This window comes from Lissotriton vulgaris, chromosome 1_1, assembly GCF_964263255.1.
Source record: "Lissotriton vulgaris chromosome 1_1, aLisVul1.2, whole genome shotgun sequence".
NCBI lineage: Eukaryota > Metazoa > Chordata > Amphibia > Caudata > Salamandridae > Lissotriton > Lissotriton vulgaris.
Window position 1 is genome coordinate 872,125,706 of NC_141685.1, and position 22,708 is coordinate 872,148,413.

Genomic DNA, 22,708 nt, shown 5'->3' on the forward strand with positions numbered 1-22,708 from the left:
TGATTTGTGCTTGCTCCGCCTGCCGCCAAAGTTTGTGTTGTGGTAATATTAGAAAATCAACAGTAGAATCCGGCCCACAGTCAGCCCCCCCCCCCAAAAAAATGTCCTGGCTGTTAGACCGGCCAATCGGGCCCTGACTGCCTGGTGACCCTGTTGGCCGACCCCGTTCTCCTCCACAGGCCACGGCCACTCTCACATCATGAAGGAGACAAAGGGAGTGGGCTGCATTGATAATTTTTGCATGGGCTGCTTTTGTTTGCCCAGTACGGCCCTCGTTCAGGCTGTCTTGATCTATAAATGGAAATCCCATTCGAGCGAGTGACAAACAAACCTGTGATTGATGGATATGAAGTATAGAAAAAAAATACAAATTACCGGAACTGGGCAATTTCTAACCAAAATTGTAATATGTACATTGCCGTTGTAAATGCAAAAATTCAGTGTCTTCACAGAGCCTGTGTCTACCTACCCACAGCGTCTGTGACAGGAATCACCCATGCCTGCCAGGATTAATGCATGGCCGGCTATGCCTGAAATTCTATTCCACCCTATGTCCATTCCACCAGTACCTACAACTCTCAGTGCCCGTGCCTCTGTTTCACAGTGTCTCCGCGTCCCCGTGCCTCCCTCATGTGTGCCTCTACGTCCGTGTGCCTCCATCATGTCTGTGTCTTACACTCCTTGCATACCCCTGTACCTATATTTCTCAGCTCCTATGCTAAGAGCGATCGAGAGTGGAAGTCGATGCCAAGTTATCAAAGGAGAGATCTTGGGATGCATCATTCAACTGCGGACTCAGAGGGCTATTCCTTACGTGCTGCAGGTGCAGCGGCGCCAGGGGTGAGGGAACGGGAATGTTCACCACGGTTAGTGGTTGTGCTTTTTACTATGGGACAGTGGTCAGTGGGGTGAGGGTCCGATTTCCTTCCTGCATTGTGGTTCACTGAACCCTTGGTACGCTACAGGATACAGGGATAAGGGGAAGCAGCACAGGTGGAGTGGGACATCTATGTTTAGGAAAGCAAAAGAGTGTGGAAAGGGAGAGAGAGGAAGGCAGTTTTCCTACAGCCACACATCCTAATGTAGTGCAGGTTGGAGGGAAGGAAGCATCTGGTTCCTTTAGGCAGCCTCCTGCGTATGGACAGCTACGGGCAGGTGTCCTGAGTGTGGAATCCTTGCACCAAAATTCAGTGAATGCTCTTAGCATGAACATTATTGCAAAGTAACATTCTGGCCGATTGTCCACTTCTAGATACACTGCAAGCACAGCAGAGCATGTTTTTGTGTCATTTTGATATGTTTGTGGCTCGTGAGGGGTGGGTCAGTGAAGCATGGTTGTGAGATGGAAGATGACGATGTAGAAATTATGTCTTGGGGTATTTTTTAATTTAATGGGCACTGTTCGCACTCTGGGGTGACTCAAAGCAGGGGGAGTTATTAGTTAGGGTATGTTGTTGTAATAGTGAGGCTTGGCTGCCATACTGTATGTTCTTGAACAAAAGCTGCAGATTTGTTGTCAAAATACATTTGATTTACGCTGTCAGTTTGGGTCTGTGGTTTATGTGCAGTCCCGCCCACGTGCTCATTTATTTCTGACAGCTTTGCGGCTTCTGCTCTCAAGTAAAATGTTTACTTAATTTATATTAATATACCACAGTCAAGAGCCACTCCTCCATGTGCATCCATCGAGCTCTTCTTGCCACGCCCCAGTTTATGGTGTTACTGTGGGCACTGTGCTGCGTGCCCAGAAGCAGATTAGGTTCACACTGTGTGTGATTCTGTTGAGGGGTATTCCATTCTGGATCTCTTATTTATTTGGTATGTACTTTTCTTTTTTTATAGAGTTTTATATAGGATATCAGAGCGCTTTACATAGCACCAGTTGCATTACATGAGGAGCTCCAATCCTTCCGTGTTAGGCCTAAGAGAAACCAGTGCAGCCCTCACACTCTTGCTTTTACCACTGATGAATGCCACATTTAAGTTGCACAAGCGAGAGAGAGAGATCAGAGTTTTTTGTCTAATTGAAGTTTTGATTCATGGAAAGGTAGCACAGAAGGCTGTTAGAAAGCTCTGTGGCTGTGGTTATACTGAATAAGCAGCTACCTATGTTATATGACAGCTCTTTAATAATGTAATACCTGCACTTTCACAATTGCTTTATTAACCTTCCTGCTTTCTCAAATTTGCTTGAAAATGCACCATTTTTCCACTATTTTTTCAAAACCCTCCTTAGGGGGTTCGGGCTCGTTCGCTACGCTCGCTCGCTACGGGGCAGTATGATTATCAGTTTCCGCCACACCACTTTCAAATGTCACCAGCCGCCACTGCCCTTTCGCCTTAATTGCGAGCATTTGTCTGCCTAGTTGCAGACAGAAGAGGCCCATCAAGAACTCCACCCCTCCTTTAGCTGATAAAGGGGGGCTTCACGGCGCCTCTGCTGGGGGGTCTACAGCTGTGGAACAGGCGCATACCATTTCAGTTAGTCCATATTTTATTTTTTTATGCGAAACTGTTTTGTTTTAGTGATCGGCGCACAGCAATATACACTCTTGGTACCACCAAGGATAAAAGCTCTGTGAGCAGTGCCGAATTAAGATCTTTAAAGGCCCTAAGCACTTAAAAGATTTTGATGCCCCCTTCCCCCATATATATCTGATTCAATATATAAATAACAATAAACCATAAAATATAATTTTATTTTTCGAAATGAATCAAAACTTACAGTAAAATGGAAAATAATGTATATTTTTGAATACTTCCACTTTATTTATAGGCTCAGCTGCACCATTTACAGCTTTGCACCATATGGTCCATGGTAAATCCGGCAATGGAAAATGTCTGTGGTGCCCCCCCTCGCTCTCTTCCCTTAATGCCGTGAGCACGTGCTTATTTCGCTTAATGGTTAATCCAGCCCTGTCTGTGAGTAATCCAGGGGTATTTAAAGTAGATTCTGTAAATCCTAATAATCACCGCACGTATAGCCAAAAGTAAATATCATTACAGTATTTGACTTTTCAAACCTCAGCAGAACTTTGAGGTAGTAGGTTTTTGGGAAATTGCATCAAGTATATTTTTTTAACTTTCAAAAATTGTGAAATAGTGCCATGTGTGTCCAGCTTTGGGACAACGGTCGAAAATGAAACCGTACACCTAAACTTTGGACTGTGCTACCTCTTAGGTGCGGTTCTAATGTGTGGCTTGCCATGGTCTTTGTTTACAATGTGCTTTTCATAGCGCTTGCAACAGTGTCTCGCTGGTTTGTAGCACTGCGAATATCAGTGCTCACTATCCATATTGAGGTCTGGCGTCAGTTGCACGTGCACAATTTAGATTTTACTAAACTTATATATGTAGGATTATTAAATATAAGGGCTTTCATTAAGTCCTCTTTATCAGTTGTTCTGTTGTTGTAACCAGGGCACAAGTCCTATAAAAAGAAGTGGGGGGAATGTCCAAGTTAGGCAGTATACAGGTGACATCATGACACGTGCCATCACAGCCCATGACGTCATGACGCGTGACATTTCACATGGCATAACAGGAAGTGACCTCACTGGAAGTGACATCACAAGAAGTGACATCAGACACTAAGATCTCACACATATGTTTATCAGGTGTATCATAATTGCATTTAAGTGCATTATGATATTTAAAAAAATGAGATTTGTAGTCGGTTGTGCCAAAATAGTGGCGCAATCCTGATGCAAAATCTGGGCCTCAACTAATAATTTGTTTTTTTAAACCTTGCCACAAAGAAATTGGCAACAAGGACACGTGTGGTAGTAGATCTGTTCTGCTTATTTGGTTGTAAAATCAGCATTTTAAAAAATATTATGGGGTTAAGGCATCTGCTGCAGAGATGCCCAGTAAATCTTCTCAGGGAAAATTAATAATGGTGAGATAACTTTGGAGGTTAATGCATTTGTTGAAGTGATCTGCGTTTTGTGTAGTCCCAAATTTGAATCAAAGTATTATAGAAGATCAAGTTGTCTCCTGCAAAATATAACGACCCACTCTTCTTGGAGGGAGGGCGGGGGGGGGGAGAACAGGGCATTTTGGGATTGTTGAACCTCCATTTTGTTGCTACTTGCTTTGGGTGAGTTATTCATGATATTGCAACACACATGGTGTGCATCTTATACAATATTGTGAGCATAAATGTACCACTTAATTATGCAATGGTGCCATGATATGTGTATGATATAACTTTGCCATCTGAAAATACAATAAAATATGTTTTTTTTAAAAGTTGTCTCCTGCAAAGCACACCATATAACATGCAGATCACAGATTTTTATTTTATGTAGATAGGTAAGTGGATAACTGCTTTGAAAACATATATCCTTTTGTTACTTGCAGTTCATAAATTGTAATCCTTCTAGTAGACCACAGTGAGCTATGAAGCGCATTTGACTCCTACACCTTGTACTCCTGACTGTCTCATGTAACACATATTTGCACACATACGTGATTTATTTTGAATGGATAATGAGTATTATATATAAAGGCTTTATCACTCTGCATTGGGATGAATAGCGCTATAAAAGAAAAAAATGGTGTTATTTATATTGTTATTTGTCTAAATACTGTGACAGACCAACCCATCTGACATGCTTATAGGGCATGCACATATATACAGGGACTGAACAAAGTAAGTACCTGTGAAGAGATAACCAGCTGTGCGCTTTTGTTTCCTCTCTGTTGCACTTGCATGCAAGTGTAATTTTCCAGGCCGCCTCCAGTCCGATGCTGTATCAAAAGGAAGCCTAAGGACCCCTTTACTCCTGCCTTTATCTTTAGCACAGCTGGAGGCGAATCCCCCCCCTTTGCCTGCACGTTGCTGCTGCGAATGGAAAGCAGGCAGCGTGCAGGAGCTGCTGAATGTGTCCTGGTGTCTGAAATCTACACTTGGACAGGGTCAACATATTTCTGTGGGGTCCAACATCTTGGCAGGGTGGACAGCATTCACCCTTTGAAAATAGTGGGTGGAGACCGTGTACCCACGAGTACCCCCAACTCGTGCCCCAGTTGTAACATGTCCCTTCCATTCACCACTTCCCTGTGTTTCTGCCCCTGTCCCCCCAACCCTCCTCCGCATCCTTGCTTGCACATGCAACTGCGCCCTTCCTCTTTCTTTCCATCTTTTTATTATTGTTGCTTCTCCATTGTCGGTCACCCCCCACCCTCCCAGTTATTGCTTTTTTGTCCAGCCTTCCACCTGCCCTCCAGACCCTGGTTGTTCTCCCCATTCCAACAGAAGAGAAACAAGCATTGGCATAGCCAATGGGTCTTGCGTCTGGGACCTTTTAAGTGTTTAGCCATGCAGCACAATATCCTGAGTGGTTCAATTATAGCTTAATTTCTGAATATGGATAAGATTATATCAAGCCCTAATTGGAACATGTAGAAGCTCATAGCATTGGGAGCAGTGTCCGATATCTTACAGTGGAGTAGGGGCAGCCGAGGGAACTTTGCAGAAGGAAGGAACATGTGGAAACTTGCGGCATTGGGAGCAGTGTCGGGTAGCTTGCAGTGGTGTAGGGGCAGCCAAGGGAAGCTTGTAGAAGTGAGTCCCCGTAAGCAAAAATACAAAATCATTTCCAAAAAGAAAATGAAAAATACAAATTCCGTGTAGTCTGTGGCACAGTCCCCATTGTGTCCCTCTGATTAAGTGTTTTCCTCCCCTTGTGTTTCCAAGACAGACTGAGGTGGACACAAAAGAGCTGCCTTCTCCCAACAGAGAGCTTGATGGACCCCTTATTGAGATTAGACTACTTGGAGGTAAGCCTTTGCTCCTGCTATTGGTCTTGGGCGGCACCTGAAAGAGAACAAAGGCAGCAGCCAGTGGCGCATTTCACTTCAGGCCTTGCAAGCCTGAAGCAGCAGAGCGAAGAGGGAGGGACGTAGTACCTGAAGAAGGCAACCTTGGAGTGCTCCGAGAGCAGCCCCCAAAGAGCCACGCTGAATAAAGTGTGGTTGTTTTGGAGCTGAACGGACGCTCAACTGGGAACTCTGTAATCAGCACGTCCATGTAAGAAGCCCACCCCTAGTCACCCGACTTGAATTTCGTTATGTGGGTTCTGGGGGGATGGGGGGGTTGAGTAAATAATTATTTTCTTATTTGATTTTCCAAAAACAACCCCTCAAAGAATTGCATATGTAACAAATGCCCCTCCATACCTTCGTGTAGCGAACAAAAACAGTTCCCTGTTTTTTTTCTGTTACTTTCGCTGCATTGAGTACATGGTTGGGGCACTCAGGCAAACAACAGGGAGGAAGGAGGTAAGGGTGGATGCATGGTGGCAGAGTAACTAAGTGAGAGCAATGGACCCAACTCACAAAGCCGATTGTGTGTGAGAATTGGTGTGGCATAACAGCATGAGCTGAGGGCTTTGGAACTGTGGAAGCGGGTTTGTGTCTCGGCGTTATTCATTTCATGTATAATAACTCCTCAAGTAGCTCCTACAAAGTAACGCAGAGTTACACGTGGCGGCATTGACACAGGAAATCTATTTGTATTTGATTGTATTTCATATTAGTGGAAAGTGCTCATTGAAGCCCGCCCTGTAAATCTTAACCGCCAATTCATGCCATTATGATGAGTTTGCAACACTCTACCTGTGCACTTTGCACCCATCTCCATGCTTCACAGAATCTTTGTGCACCCTTGATGACAGCACTAACTCGCCCTGTACCCTAAATAATTTCCAGTAACTCTCGAGGCTTCTCTCCTGACAGGCCCCCCCCACGCCTAGGGACGGGGGGCCCTTAGTGGCACCTCGTGCGGGAGTCGACTTCCGGTTCGGAGGTTGAGGATGGAAGGGGACATCGTCAGGAGTCCAGGAAGGCTGAAGGGGCGTCACCCAAGGTGCTGGCGACCCTCTTAGAACAAAGGAGATAAAAGGCCGGGGTCTCTTTGTCCCTTCACCATGGTGTCCGGCGGATCGGAGATGCAACGAATTGCAGAGGGGCATACGTGTAGTATCCGGCTGGACACATTCTAGTGTTTAGCCTGTGATGTAAGACACTCTATGTACACCCACCCACCACAGGCGTCACCAGTCATGTGACCCTGTTATTAAAAGAGGTCAGGCGCACGTGCCCGGGGCCAGTTACATAGTGCCAATATCGGCCCGCACACCAACCCCCCAATAATCATGTTGTACATCAATAAATAAACAGACAAGACAACTTCTTGTTGGGAAAAAGTAGCTGCAGGTTTATTAGCATACTATGCCAAAACATGGTGGGTTAACTTACGGATGATCCAAAGGCAAGCCGCCCCTCGCAGCTTGCCACATGATAGGCCAAGTAGCCCGCGGTCTTGGCCAGACGGTGCTTAGCGGTTGTGGTGAGAGGATAGCCCCTCCCCTGTCCGGTGAACCATTGGTCCACCCTCTAGCTCACACCCCCCCCTACAAGGGGCAGAGCGTTCAAGCGACCCCCAGTTGTCCAGGTAACCAACCGCCTGTAGGATAACGGGGTGCCGTCGCACCCCCAGGGTCCACCGCACAGATCTCCCGGGGATATTGGGCCTCAGCACCCTTTCTGCTTCTGCATAGGGTACTCCTGAGTACCTTTCGCCTCTGGATCATCCTGTAACTCCTCCACAGCCCTGGATGTGACGACCGTCACAGACAGGGCCCCCCACCTGAGCTAACCTTCCTAGACGCAGCCTGCTGAAAGAAGGGCTTCCTGAATTTCCAACAGAAATAAATCCATGCCTACTTTGGAAAGGTGGACTCCTTCCTCGTCAAGGCAACCAGTGGCTTTGGCGTGGAGTTCCCCATGTCGAATGAAGCCAAAGCCCATCAGCTCTGCGAATTTACACATTGCCCAGTTTACCTTCCTTCGCTCCACTTCTATCGCTTGCCCAGAGCGAGCACCTAGCCAAACCCGGCGTGGTGTGATCTCAGACCACCATAGTTCGCAAGGTCCTAATAAGTTGCTGATCTTAGTAATGTTCACTTTCATGTCCCTCAGGAGGAACCTGTAACCTAGGATAGGCAAGTCATTCCTTCCCAGGTGCAGGATAAACACGTCTGGGGGGTGGGCGTTCCCTTGTAATTCTTGTGTTAGTAAGCCCAGCACCCCGCTCCACCGCAAGCCAGCAATTCCTCGCCACACAAAATGAGTTTTGCTAAACCCATGATTCCACTTCCTGCTTTCCGCCAACAGGGCCAACTTGGAAACCCCCTCGTGGCCCAGCACCCAGACTGTGGTTCCTGTAAATAAAGAGAAGTGATGTATGTAACTATTTTATTAAAACATGCAATAAAACACACTGGCAAAAAAAATCCACACTGCAAAACATATACAGCAAAACACAGTTCGTGGGACAGGGCCAAGGGTGCCCAAAATTCACAGGTTGCTGCCTATAGTCCCCGAACACAACTTAACAACTGATCCTGTGCTCACTGAGCACTACATGCTGCTGTCTGATCTGATGTACCTTTTGTAACAGTCTGATGTCCATCTCCCTAATTGTTTGATGCCCTCTCCTTGTACCCCTTTAGAGGATGCAGTTGTGGCTGCACCTATGCGGAAAGAATGGGTGCTGAACCATTTGCCTAGCGTAGAGACACCTGCCTGCGGCCGCCCCAGAGTCCTCCCATGGCCCCACAGTGGCACAACATTTTTTCACACATGCTTTGTATCTATTGATAGTGTTCGGCGCCAACGACATCTCCCCCAGGGCCCTCATTCTGTTCACCACTTCAGAAGGTACCAGAGGTGTGCTGGGAAGGGGGTGGCTTCCTCTCTCGCTCTTGGCCAAGCCTCTTGGAACCGTTGCCACTGAAAACGAGAGAGAGCATCAGCAGCGATGTTCCTGATACCCTGAATGTGACGCTCCCTGCATTCGACATTGTTGTAAAGGCAAGTTTGCACCAGTTCGCGCAGCAGGCATAAAACCAGGGGGCAACTAGCAGAGTGAGAGTTGATGGCCTGTACTACTGCTAAGTTGTCTGACCACAGCAGGTCCCTTTTTGGCTGACAGGACTGCAGGCCATAAGTGGAAGGCCACCACCATGGGGAAGAGCTCGAGGATGGTGATCTTAGTAGTAACCTTTTTCTTAATCCAGGCGTTGGGACATTTCTCAGCGCACCATTCCCTGTCTAAGATGACCCCAAAACCGTGCCTGCCTGAGGAGTCTGTGTAAAGGGCAAGGCCAGGGCTACCAGCCCATGGAGCCCTCCAAATCACTGCCTCATTGAAGTTGCGCAGAAACTCAGCCCACATGGCCAAATCGTGTTGAATACCCTTGCTCAGTTTCACCATGTGGTGTTTTTTGGCTATGTTAGCAGTAGCCCTGGCTAGTCTCCTGGCAATGACCCCACCTGCTGGGATGATTCTCGCAGCAAAATTGAGTAGACCTAAGATGCCCTGGATGAACCCAGGGAAGCTTTGTCCAGTCCTACCAGCGCCTGAATCTTGTTAGTCAGGTCGCGCACCTTATCCGCTGGTAATCTTGACTCCCCTGCAATCGTGTCGATCTCTATTCCCAGGAATGTCAGAATTTGCGCTGGCCCCACTGTCTTACCAGGAGCAAGGGGTACCCCCAGGTGGTCTGTGAGAAGAACAAAATCTGCCAGGGCCTGAGAGCACAACTGTGTCCCGTCACTCCTGATGAACAGAAAGTCATCCAAGTAATGAGTTACCCCCTCAACACCGTATGTGTCTTGGAGTGCCCATTACAGGAAACAACTGAAAGCTTCTAAGTACACACAAGACACAGCGCAACCCATGGGCATGCATTTATCATAGTAAAACATGCCGTCTAGCTCGAAACCTAGCAGGTGATAGCTGCTCGGGTGGACTGGTAGTAACCTGAAAGCTGATTCAATGTCTGCTTTGGCTAACCAGGCCCCTGTGCCCGCCCCACTGACCAGATCCAATGCTACGTCCAGCGTGGAATAAGACACTGAGCATGCACTCTCCTCTTGCCCATCATTGACCGAAGTCCCTTTAGGGTAGGAAAGGTGGTGGATGAGTCTAAAGGCACCTGATTCTTTTTTGGGCACGACCCACAGGGGAGATACAACAAAATTCTCTAGAGGTGGGTGCAGGAAAAGACCACCTATTCTGTTCAAAAATCTCTCTTTTTCCACCTTCGCCCTCACCACTTCTGGTTGCTCCTTGGCAGATCTAAGATTGTCAGCATCCTTGCTCCTCAGAGCACCTGTTAAAGGGATCTTAAAACCTTCGTGGAAACCGAACAACAAGCGGCTGTCTGCCTCAAGAGGATAGCGCCTGAGCAAAGGAGTGATGTTGTCAAGGATCACAGGGGACCCTCCTAGTGGTGCTAACCGGTGCAAAATAAGTGGCGGAGAGGGTGAAACTGGAGTAAAAGAGTGCCCAGCAAGCTCGCTTAGCTGCAATGGGGGAGGGTCTGAAAGTGTGAAAGGAGTAGCCAGAAAAGGAGACATGCTGCCTGTCACCAAATTACTGTCCCCCTTTACTTGCGGACTGGGAGCTCTGCTTGGATTGGCAAGAAGCTGATGTTGCGGGGTGGGGTCCCCCACAAGTGTTACAGGCATGTACGAATTTGCATGTCTTACCCCAGGAGCAAGACCCATTGTTGAAGAGACGGCAAGTGCCCAGGGGGGGGGGGGGGAGGGGAATCGCTTGAAGCCACCTCTGGACCCACCCCCTCTGCGGCCTCCACGAAAGGCATGTTTACCCTTCCCCCAAAAATGGGAGGACCCCCCTGTAGAAGACTGCCCACTGGGAAGACTACCTGTTGCTCCAGCTGAAAGCTGACCCCGTGCTCCCATGTGCTCCATCCAGAGCTGCACCTCCTTTTGATCCCAGTTCATCTCTGGGCACTGAGACATTTTCCTTCTGAATTCCCTATCGTAATTGATCCATCCATTACCACCCCATTTCAAGGCCTCATTGTGAATAATCCTAGAATATTGTACCAGGCCTGGGCCCTGTTCAGGAAATCTTTCCATGGTGACAGACGCTAAAATGGAGAAAGCTTCTAGCCAATTAGCAATGTTCTTTTCAGGCCATGGCTGATACTTTACCTTTTTGTCATCTTCCTTTGCCCCAAACTTTCTAGCGTCCATGCCTTCCTGACCCAACATAAGGAGGGTAAAGATATCAATAAACTCCCTTTTCCAAATACCCTCTTTGGCAGCTTGTGGTACCTGCCAAGCCAAGGAGCATCGCCCGGAAAGGAGCGGTGCGGTGGAGATCGCAGGGACAGGGGAAGGCAGGGGAACAGGCAATGGGCTGTCAGCAGGAGGCACCCCTGCGGGAGCGCTTGTAGCAGCAGAGGGCGTGCTGGGAACCAGTGAAATGGCCGGGGGAGGAGCGGCGAGTGGAATCCTCAGCGGTGCCGCACTCAGCGCCCCATTCGTAATCGTATTAGCCACTGATGTGGTTGCAGCCTGCACTGTATCCCCTTGCTTAGTAGCTTGCACAGATGACCATACAGTGGAAGCTGCCGGAGCAGGACTCATGCTAACAACGCTACTACCCCCAACTTGAAGTAAGCTAGCAGCAGAAAACCCTCCTTGGAAACGCCCCATAAAATTGTTCAAAGTGTCCATCATTTTAGTCAGATCATCTCTTGTTGCAAAATTACCTTGGGCAGCCTGGTTGTCCTTAGCAAGGACCGGGTGCGGTGGCGTAGCACTTGCCCCCTGTGACAGGACCTCACGGGGGTTCGCCACCAGTTTGCTTTGTGTCTGTGGCAAAGATTCCAGGGGGAAATCCCTAACAGTGGGCTTTCTGATCCGTTTGGGCCTGGAGGGAGCGGCATCGGCACTGATCTGGGTATCCGACGATGGAGAATCACCCGGGAAACCAGAATCATCTGGCTCTGGAGTGTTCAACAAACTCTGAGCCCAAGCTTTGCCATCTCCAAAAAGTCTGCCCACTGTGCGTCTTGGGAGGTGCCCGGCAACAAGTCCTCCACCTGGGAATTTTCTTGAAAGAGCGAGGGGAACTTTGGCTGTCCATTCTCACTTCTGTTCGCCCTCACGGGATCTGGGGATAAAAAATTGGATCAGCCACAGCACATACATGAAAGAGAACCCTGTCCATCTTGGTTAACAACTGGTGTGTGTCCCCGACCCCTCCATACTTACATTACAATGGTGCGACAAGGCGGAGACGAAAAATGTGATCGATTCGGAGTAACTCAGCGAGGGAGAGCGAGAAGGGGCTATGGAGGAAAATAGGTAACGTTAGTTGGTGCACTTGAAGGTGACAATTTTCTAGACAACGCTCTGTCATGTTCCCTCTCCCTTTCTGTGTGCATGCACACCCCCCTCTGTCTCCACACCAAGGACTGGTCCTTCGCCATATACCTGTCTCTGGCCCATCAATTGCCCCCTGTGCCGCTTCCTCGTCCTTTGCGCTGATTACCTTGCTTTGTATCCTGAAAAATAAAAGACATTGTCACAACGTTCCTCCCATTCCTTAAAATGAGCTCTTTAATCTGTAGTGCTCCTTCAGCTTCCGGCGCCATGCCACCGTATTTTAGCTTCCTCTCAGCCAGTCCTCGCCAGCCGTACACGTACAATCCTAAAAGTACACACATGTTAGTGCCACCTTATATATAACATATGTCAGCCCTGATTGCCCTTCTTAGTTACTCCCTAAACAAAACTACCAAGGGAGAATGTGCCGTTTCCAATAGCTCACATTTTCCTAAAGCGGGACCTATTGCATTGCAAGAGCTTGTTTTGTTTAGTGCGCTTCAACGGAGATGTGTACAAGAAGCACTGTCTTTCTTCCTGTGCCTGCCCCTAGTGCGATGCCTACATGCTCTCTGAAGAGGAGGCAACCGCAAGGCCACCCCTGCTAGAAAAGCCTCCTCACTTGGTAAGGCGGGAAACACCAGGCTAGCACCGAATAACCCTGGTCTGGTCGAGTATCGCACTTTCCAATGCGAGGCCTGATGCATAGTATGGCCTGCTGCTAATGATGCTTAAGTTTCCACAACTGCCAGCTTCCTGCGCTTACCCCTGATTATTTGCGTGAAATTGCCAAAAGAGGTACACTAAAAGGATACAGCAGCGCTGAGGTACGAACCCTCAAGCCTGCTCGAGCGTCGAAAGCACTGAGCGTATAGCCGCCTCCTTGCACAGCGTGGAAATCACCTCCCGCCCGCCAAAGAAGAGCTGTGGCGAAGTTCAAAATAATGCGTGAGCACACGGCGAGCGTGCCGCTACGCCACATAACGTACCCAATGCACTCGAGGAGACCGGGGACGTTCCGCCAAAGGTGGCTAATGTGCGCGGGCTTACCCCCGCTGCCTGATACGCACAAAGGCAAGCCGCCCGACAGATCGCAGTGGCCCGTGGCCAGAGGGCAAATAAAAGGCCTTGTATGAGGGCGCGAGGGCAAACAACGCTGACTGGAGCGCGGGGGGCAACGGGAAAATAGCTGACATCCCGAGACATTAATGCATAATGCGGCACAAAATGGCAAGTAACAATGGCATAAAATAGGAGCAATACCGTCCCCCTCCGCTCCCGGTAAAATGACCGTAAATAACAGTACAATCGTGCGACCAGACAACAAAACCATTGTGAACTGTGCTAATAAATAGAACACCCGTTACCCTAAAGAAGGACACACGGAATAGTCCAAATAATGCGGGAGGTGGCGCGAGCTATAAGGAAAGCCGCAAAGACTTGGCATTCCCCGCACACCATCGGAAATTACAGAACGGTGAGGCCACACATAGGCTCGAACCCTGTTCCCCAGCGCTAAAGTCTGAAGCTTTAGCCGAGGCTACATCCTCTACTTCCTCACAGAGGAGTCAAAATGGCCGGACCATGGCGCTCATGTCCCCGTGCCAGGGGGCAGCGCGTGTCACCAAAATGGCCGCTACCTGCTGCCCTTGCCCACGTGAGCAGTGACCAACAGTTGCCTTGGTCACAAAAATGGCTGCGACATAGCGCCCATGCCTACGTAGGCAGTGACCTATGGCTGCACTGGTCCCAAAATGGCCACTCCGTGGCCCCGGTGACGGCGTGTTCCTGAAAAGATGGCCCAATTCGACAATAACATACCCAAACATCCAGGCCGCAATAGACACTGTGGTCGCTAAAGGGGACAGAATGATACAGCCCTCATGCCTCCAGGGAAAGGAAGGAGGGGGCCTCCGTTACCATCCAACATGCATGGACTCTCCCCCGTCGGTCATCTCAGGTCCCAAAGACTCCCCTCAGACCAACCTACCGCATGCCGGTGCAAGAACAGGGGGACCGGCATAGCGCCCGGGGATAGAAGCACAAAACAAAACCCCGTTTGCCAGAAGTTGCTACGATCATAAAATGGGCATCAATAGTCTGCACCACTACGTAAACCGGCAGCATACCATCGTATCACATTACAGTCCCGCCAGATGCGCCGCCCGACTCCGGGCCAACCCCCCACCCCCGCAGCAAACACGGGCCGAGGAAACAGGAACATGGAACAGCGGCCCCCCCGAAAATGAACTAAATGGCCAGGCAGAGCATCACAGTGGTCAGCGCCCCACAAATAGTACCGGAGAGAGCCACCCGCCGTGCCCAGCCCGCCCCAAGCAACGACAAAGAAAAGCACATAAAATCGACAAGATTACAACCCAGCAACAGCGGCCCGTCGCTAAGCAGGCCGCCCGGCCCAGATCGACCCCCATAATGGGGGGAGCGGGCACAAAGTGGGTAAACGCTCACCTTGTGTCCTACGATTCCTGGCACGACCCAACATCGAGGGCAGAAGGAGCGACGAAGAGGCCGCTCCGAGGGAGGGGGAAGCCTAAATACCCCGACCCCCCCCTACCGGAAGAGACGTGCCTGCAGCGGCAGCCAGCCGCTGAGCACCAGAAGGCTGGTGCGCTTGCCATCTTGTGGCACTACGGTGTCCGTCCTCTTATGAGAGTCACCTGCGGCGACCAGTCGGGCGGCCTGCAGTACCCAAGTACACTGCGTTTGTGTTGTCATTTACACAGCATGTGGGCCTAAGGCCCAGCACACCACAATGGCGACGAGCGGGTCGACACCCATGCATGTGCTGGCAGCTCCTTCGCTTGCCTGAAAGAGGGACAGAATAGCCCTTGTCTAGGGCACCCCCTGCTGACAGCTGAACATATACTGAGTGCGAAAGAAAACAAGCATTTACAATGCAATGGTCTCGGCATTATTAAAGGTAGAGCTATTGGCATTGCTCATGACATTTTTTTTTTTTAAACGTAAATAAATGGCATTGTCATTTACATTGCCAATAGCTTAATCGTTAAATAAATGGCATTGTCATTTACAATGCCAATAGCTCAATAGCTTGCAAATGCATGACCTATTGCATTTACACCCACACAGAGCCAATAACACATAGCCACCCACACAGAGCCACAGACACACACACAGAGCCCCCCCCACACACAGAGCCCCCCCCCACACACACAGAGCCCCCCACACACACACAGAGCCCCCCCACACACACAGAGCCCCACCCCACACACAGAGCCCCCCCTACACAAATAGAGCCCCCCACACACACACACAGAGCCCCACACACACACAGAGCCCCCTCCACACACACAGAGCCCCCCACACACACACAGACCCCTGCCAGCCTCATACCCAGACCCCTGCCAGCCTTGTATACAGACCCCTGCCAGCCTCGTATCCAGACCCCTGCCAGCCTCATACCCAGAGCCCTGCCAGCCTCATACCCAGACCCTTGCCAGCAACATACCCAGACCCATGCCAGCCTCGTATCCAGACCCCTGCCAGCCTCGTATCCAGACCCATGGCAGCAACATATCCAGGACAGTGCCAGCCTTGTTTCCAGACCCCTGCCAGCCTCGTATTCAGAGCCCTGCCAGCCTCATACCCAGACCCCTGCCAGCCTCTTATCCAGAGCCCTGCCAGCATCAAATCCAGACCCCTGCCAGCCTCATATCCAGACCCCTGCCATCTTATTATGCAGACCCCTGTCGGCCTCATATTGAGACCCCTTCCAGCCTCATACCCAGACCCCTGCCAGCCCCTTATGCGGACCCCTGCCAGCCTCATACCCAGACCCCTGCCTGTCTCCTACCCAGACCTCTGCCATCTTATTATGCGGACAACTGCCTACTAGCGTCTGTTCCGCTGGAGCATCCGAATGCATAATTTATACTCACAAGTTATTTTTGAGCACACCTCTCATGCCTTCCTGCCCCCTGTTTCCACAGCATTGCTTCCTTCCCAAATGCAGTGTATTCCTACCCTTAGTTTGGGAATGTTTACCTGCTCCCTCGAATGCTTTTCATGACTCACAGGCAGTAAATACGAAGCGCCTCGAGGCGCCGCACGCACAAAGAGGGCGAGGCCTGTGGGTGTAGGAACATTCACACATGTGCACCTCTGGAAGAGGAGGAGTGAATGCACAGAGCAGGCCCCCAGGGGGGAGGTGGAAACAAAAACAGCCAGTGAATGCAGAGGCCTGGGCTACGTACGCGCCCCCGGATATAGGAAGGGCAGAGCTGCAGCCCCCGGGAGCCGTGTGCCCAGGACATGCACTGAATGGGCAGAGTAAACAAACGACTCGGCATCTGCTCCCGCATTTGAGAACATTCTATTTCGGTCCATCATCAATTGGTTTGACCCGAGGACCCACTACTGGCCGCGGCACCGTACATGGAAGACTAACTACACCGGGATGGTTGCTGTCAAGCGCAGGGATTCAAAGAGCCCTTTTATTTGTAACACAAAGCCCGTTTCAGCAGTCTGGAGCACAGAAAGCTATAATTACATTGCAGGGAACTTCCCACGGCCCCATGTGTTGCTAGGACTTCCCCAATTACCTTAAAGCCTCGTTTCCAGACCCCTGCCAGCCTCGTATACAGAGCCCTGCCAGCCTCATACCCAGACCCCTGCCAACCTCATATCCAGACCCTTGCCAGCAATATACTCAGACCCCTGCCAGCATCATATCCAGACCCCTGCCAGCCTCATATCCAGACCCCAGCCAGCCTCATACCCAGACCCCTGCCATCTCATTATGCGGACTCCTGCCAAGGACGAGATGCAAACTCGGGGAGTCGAAAATATCTGCCATAGAGGGTAGGCATATGGAGCAGAAAGCTTTCAGGAAAGAATGGTTCCCACGATGCCTGTTGTCAATACTCGGGCATACAAGGCAAGTGACTGGAAGGCTCAGAAAATAAGTGAAGGAGGGACGACAGTGGTAGCACTTACCTTGGTCCTTCCGTTGATTCTGAAGTTGCTGAGTTTCCCGTTACAGTGCCGGATTAGGCCGTCCATGCAACTCATCAGGCCCCCGATGGCCTTGCATTCGGGCTCGCTGCCCTCCACCCAGGTGATCTGGTCTGCGATGAGTCGCTCTTCTGGCTCACTAACTGCCCGTCCGTAAAGCGACCCGTGCCTCGAAGCGCGCGCACCTCCCGCGCAATGCCATCACCCGCCACCGGGCCCAGGAAGTCGTTGAGCACGCAGATGCCATGCTTCTCCATGCATGGCAGCAGGTACTCTCGAGCCAGTCACTGCGAAGGTGGCGGGCCCCGGCTCTGCCCATTCAGTGCCCCGCGTCGCAAGCCCCCACCGACGGCTGCAGTCATGAACCGCCCTGACCGCTCAGTGTAGTCCTCGGCGGCCAGCGGCTGTGGCTCAGGGGGTTGCTGGGGGGCGACATCCGGCTTAGCATCATTGCCACCTGGGCTGGTGGAGGCAACAGTGGTAGGGGTGGTCGAGGCCCCAGCGTTAGTAGTGTCAAAGGCCCCAGTGACTGAGCCCTCGTTCACTGGAGTGGCAGAACCGCCGGTGCTAGAGGTGGGAGTGGCAGTGTTGACATTAGGCTGCTCGCCCCCTTTACACACCAGCTTGTGCTTCTTTCAGTCCTAACGGTGGTGCTCCTTGCTGCAGTAGAAGGAGCTCCGGCAGCGGCCACAGCGCAGCAGCTGTTCGAGTTTACCACAGAGCTCACAGTACTGCCTCTCGCTCAACCCGCCCGCGGCCATTCCAGCCTTCGGGGAGACCGCCACCAGAGCCCGGTTGGATCAGCCCCGCATGGCCGCCAGGAGCTGCGACGGGAGCCTGTGCCGGCCTACACTCGGCCCCAGCTGCTCGTTCGCACCCTCTCGCACGCATGTACACCAAAGGCGGTGGTGTTCCATGAGGCTGTTCCTCGCCGTGGGAGATCAGACCGCACCGCTGCGGGGAATGTCCCCCGGGGACCCAGGCAGCGGGGCGCACCTCCTGCGCTTAGGGGGACTGGGACTGCGGGCTAAGCAGGGCCTCGAACTACATGGGCCGCTAACGAGGACACGGACAGCGGGAACGGGGCTGGAACAAAGACGGACAGCGGGAGGAGGGCAGGATACAACGGGAACGAGGACACAGACAGCGGGAGGGGGGCAGGAACAAAGACACGAACAGCAGGAGGGGGCGGGAACGAGGACAGCGGGAGCGGGCGACCTCATCTTAACGAGCAGCAAAATGGCGGGCGCAAGTCCGAAAATTTCGGATTCGGGGGCGTGTTTTTGGCGTTCTGAGTGACGGATGATGTCACAGTCAAAAGAATGCAAAAACACGCCCCCGAATCCGAAAGAGACAGGGCTTGAACTGAGAGATGCTCCTCTCATCCAATGGCTGGCCTCCGTTTAGGGAGCCAGCCAATGGAAGAGAGAGGAGGGTTCAAGCCCTGTACTAAAAATCATTAAATCTCCGACCGGAGACTGCGCAAGCGCAGCCTTTCGGTCCTTGACCTAAAAAAAGGAAGAAAGTGTTGCAGCACATACAGCGGTTCGAGGAGCCCACCCAAGCTGCCATCCAGTACCACGAGAGGCAGACACCCGTTTCAGGACCTGCAACGCCCACGCAAGGCAAGTAGACTGCAAATCCCTCCAACAGAAGGCCCGGAAAATGGTATGCCTCGACCTGCAGAGGCATCCGCAAGCCGCCCCACCTGCCGTTGTCTGTAACAGGAGGAACTGAGCGCCTTCCCAATTAGACGCGACAAGACAGAGCCAGCTAGGCAGTGATGCGGAAACGAGTGCGTGCTTTGGTCCAGACACCAAAGAAGAACGCACACCACAAGGTACGCCAGGGCTCATTACCTTCCTACGCTCCGTACCGCCCATAGGCTGCCAGCGTTAGATGACCAAACTCAGTGCAGGCCACTACAGGCAAAGCGGGTGCAGACTGTATAATCCCCAGTGGGCCTGTGTGTACTGACGATCCCTGCCGGTAGGAGTTTGCAAGACCATGATGGTGGGAGAGAAATCTGCCCTGTTGCACCGTTAATGAACTGCCTCCACGCCGGCATCCTCAGCCCAGCGCCACTCACAAACACTGTCTCTGCCCCTGTGAAATAAGAGCAGCACCACCTACGGCCTACTTGCTGCATCGCAGCTACAGAATTTACTCGCATGTCTGCTGGTGTCTGTGCAGCAACTGGACAAGAGGCACCGGGATCACATTCCACCAGCCCTGAGAACACTTTTCCCCCAGCAGCAGTGTCAGCCCAGAGCTCCTTCTGCACAAGAGGATGCCTTGCAGGCGAGGGAGACCAGCGCAAAGTAAATGATTCGGGCCGTAATTCATACAAAAGTAAAGGTGCCTTAAACTACTGTTCCTTTAAAAGCTGCAAGCAAGTTGGGACGTTTTTTCTTTTTTAAGGGAGGGCGGGTACAACCAACCTCTTTTTAAACACCCTGCACCTTTTGATCACATGACCCGGACGAAGGCCTCTGGCCGAAACGCGTAGGTCATTCTGTTTGTTTCCTGATGCACCTGATATTTTGCACTGTGCACTTTTGAAAACAAATGAAGAAAGATATCTGAAAGAATTAAAATAGTAAATGCCCCAAAAATATATATATATATTTTTTTCCCAAGCAGGCCGTCTCCAAATGTTGGGGCCTCCCATCCCGGCAGACAGGCATGGAGCATCCTGTAAGTCACATCATACCAGAGAAGAACATTTCAAAGCCCAACTCGATGAAGTATTGGCGTTTATTGTAATCCAAACTGGCAGCATTTCTTTCACTGACGCGTTTCGACTAGTGTCATTTACCCTTGATCACAGGTGTGCAGGAATGGGTCAAATTGGGCCTTAAATCATGGAGGACATGTGACCAATATGAAATCCTATCACTACCGCAATGCACCTGCAGTGTAAATGCAATATTAAAGACTGTACTGTTCGTTAATTCATGCTTAATAGCTTCTTGAAATCACAGACTTGTGATAAAATGTTTCATCCACGTGCATATTTGTAAGTCAAAGGTCTGTATTCCAAAATAAATTGCCATCCTCGCTCCTCTCCTGCTGCCAAAAACAAATCCATGTCTTTCTTAAACACATGGTTAAATCAGAATCAGTAAGAAGAGACAGTACTACTCCTGTCACCAAATACCAGGAAAAATCTTTGTGTTTCACGAGGGCGAGCAGGACACGCTCCCCAAATAAAGTCCAAGCAAACAGTCTCCAAATGTTGGGAGCTCCAATGCCTTCATGGAGACTTTGAGACGGGCATGGAGCATCCCGTAATTCACATCAAACCAGATAAGAACATATCTAAGCCCAACTTGATGAAGAACTGACGTTTATTGTAATCCAACCTGTATGCGAGTTGCAGGCTCGTCATGGTGTCAACCGGCGCCAGGAAGATTCGAGAGGCAGAAATCTCGGGATGACATGCACAAGAAATACTTCGTTTAAAAGCAGAACTGTGGCATCAACCCACTGGGGTTTAATTTGAACATTTATCTAGTGCAATGCAAGATGGACTCACGTGAGGAAATAGGTGCAGCACTACTGGGACCAGAGGGCAGACCGAACGGCCACGCCCACTGGGGCAGGTCCCAGGATATTGAAATAAAGTGCGCAAAACCAGTCTTGCATAATGCATGAAAGAGGCCATTGAGAAAGGGGTCACACCTGAAACGCGTTTGGCCTGTGAAGTGGAGATGCAGTTTGTTTTCGCTTTTACCTGTTTGTAAGCTGTCATCAATAAAACACCGAAGAAGTACTGCAATGTGGGCTCTTCCTTTTGGGCTAACCTTTTGTTGGGATATATATATATATATATATATATATATGTGTGTGTGTGTATCACCTAGTGGCAGTCACTACTGGTAAGTTAAAGTTAGGTCAGCATTTCCATATGAAATGCCTTTTTTTTTTTTGCTAATAACTTTGGCGTCATTAGATGAATCGTCACTAAACTTTCCCAAAAAGATTTTTTTTTTTACTCGTTTCTTCATGGAAAGTTTCAGGGTGATCCGTCATATGGGAGCCAAGAAAAGGGGGAGACTGCCAAAATGAAAAATCCGCTTTGGTGTTGCATAGACTTTTTTTATGAAGCACTACTACAAAAACTGCTCAATGGAATTACAACAAAGTTGCCAGGAGGCTAGGTCTTGTTCCCTAAATCATGCTTTTTTTGATTTGGTGTAAATCTGTTTAGTAGGTTTTGAATTATTAGGGTACAAAAATATTTGTTTACCTGGATGGTTGGATTTGAAGGACTCTCGAAAGAGTCCCTCAAAACCAGTTTAAAAAAATTAAGCAGTCGATTGGCTCGGTGGGCTATTTTTCCCTTCGGCCAATTCACTTCTACAGGAGGTACACTCGTAGGAGCAAGCACTCCGATTGGCTCCCTTCAACATGAAGAAAATGTTGCATGCAGCCTTTACAGGACTCTGGAACTTAGATTACATTTTTTAAAAAGGGGCAGAGTAGGGATACCCTGTGGGGGGAGTGTAGGAAAGTAGGATCTTCTATCGTGGTCACTCCCACTTTTTGCTGGTTTCATTATGTTTTTCTGACTAGTCTTACTAGGATCATGCTAACCAGGACCCCAGTCTCTGTGCTTCTTCTCAAAATTGAACATGGTGAGTACTTAGGTACACCCCAGAGTGGCTACTGGTGTACCCCTGTAAGTCCCTAGTAAATGGTACTTAGGTACTCTGAGCATAGGTACACCAGGGGTCCCCCATGGGATGAAGCATGTAGTATGCCACCCATGGAAGACCATTGAACTTGTGACTACAGGCTTGCCATTGCAGCCTGTGTAAGCTGGCACAAGCTCCACTTACGACAGTAACACCTATAAACCTGCACTTAAAACCTTTAAGTCACCCCAAAGGCAGGCCTTTCAATCCTGAAGGGAGGGTGCTCAGTTATAAGTGTGAGGGCGCCCCTGCATGAGCATGACACCCCTGCAATCCACGAAGTCCACTGGGCTCCCACTCTTGCGCAAAACTGGACAAAGGACCTAGGAGTATCCTCCCCACTGTCCATTCTTTCCTGGAGAGGGACCCCTGAATCGTCCCAACCCTTTTCTTAGGGTACTTGAGGGCTTGCCTGTGGGTGGTTCCTTAGATTTGTTGTGGGACAAGATTCAGATCCGAAACCATTTCATCTTTAACCATCTGGGCACTTTGGACTTTGCTTTGGGAACCGAGACTGCAACTGGGAAGATTCCTGCCGCTCCTGGTCTCGTCGTCCTGCTGTTCTTCTGCATCATCTGTGCCTGTGCTCCACACAGGTTCTTCTACAAGCCTGTGGACATCCAAGACACCCGAAGGAATCTCCCTTGAAGTGAAGGGGCCACTTCCCTGCTTCTACAGGCACCGCAATAAAGCTGACCGGTCTGCTGTTCCTGACCTCCTACGGACTCTGAAAAGTTCAGCAACACAGGTGGTGGTTCTGCAATGCCTTCGAGGCCTGCACTGTCTTCACAGCAAGT

The 22,708-nt window shown here is 50.2% G+C and overlaps 2 pseudogenes; both read right to left on the reverse strand.

Moving 5' to 3' along the window:
* Positions 1-10,447: 10,447 nt before the first annotated feature.
* On the reverse strand, positions 10,448-11,472 carry LOC147748047 (uncharacterized; annotated as a pseudogene).
* Positions 11,473-11,843: 371 nt separating this feature from the next.
* LOC147748048 (egl nine homolog 1-like) lies at positions 11,844-18,041 on the reverse strand (annotated as a pseudogene).
* Positions 18,042-22,708: the final 4,667 nt, after the last annotated feature.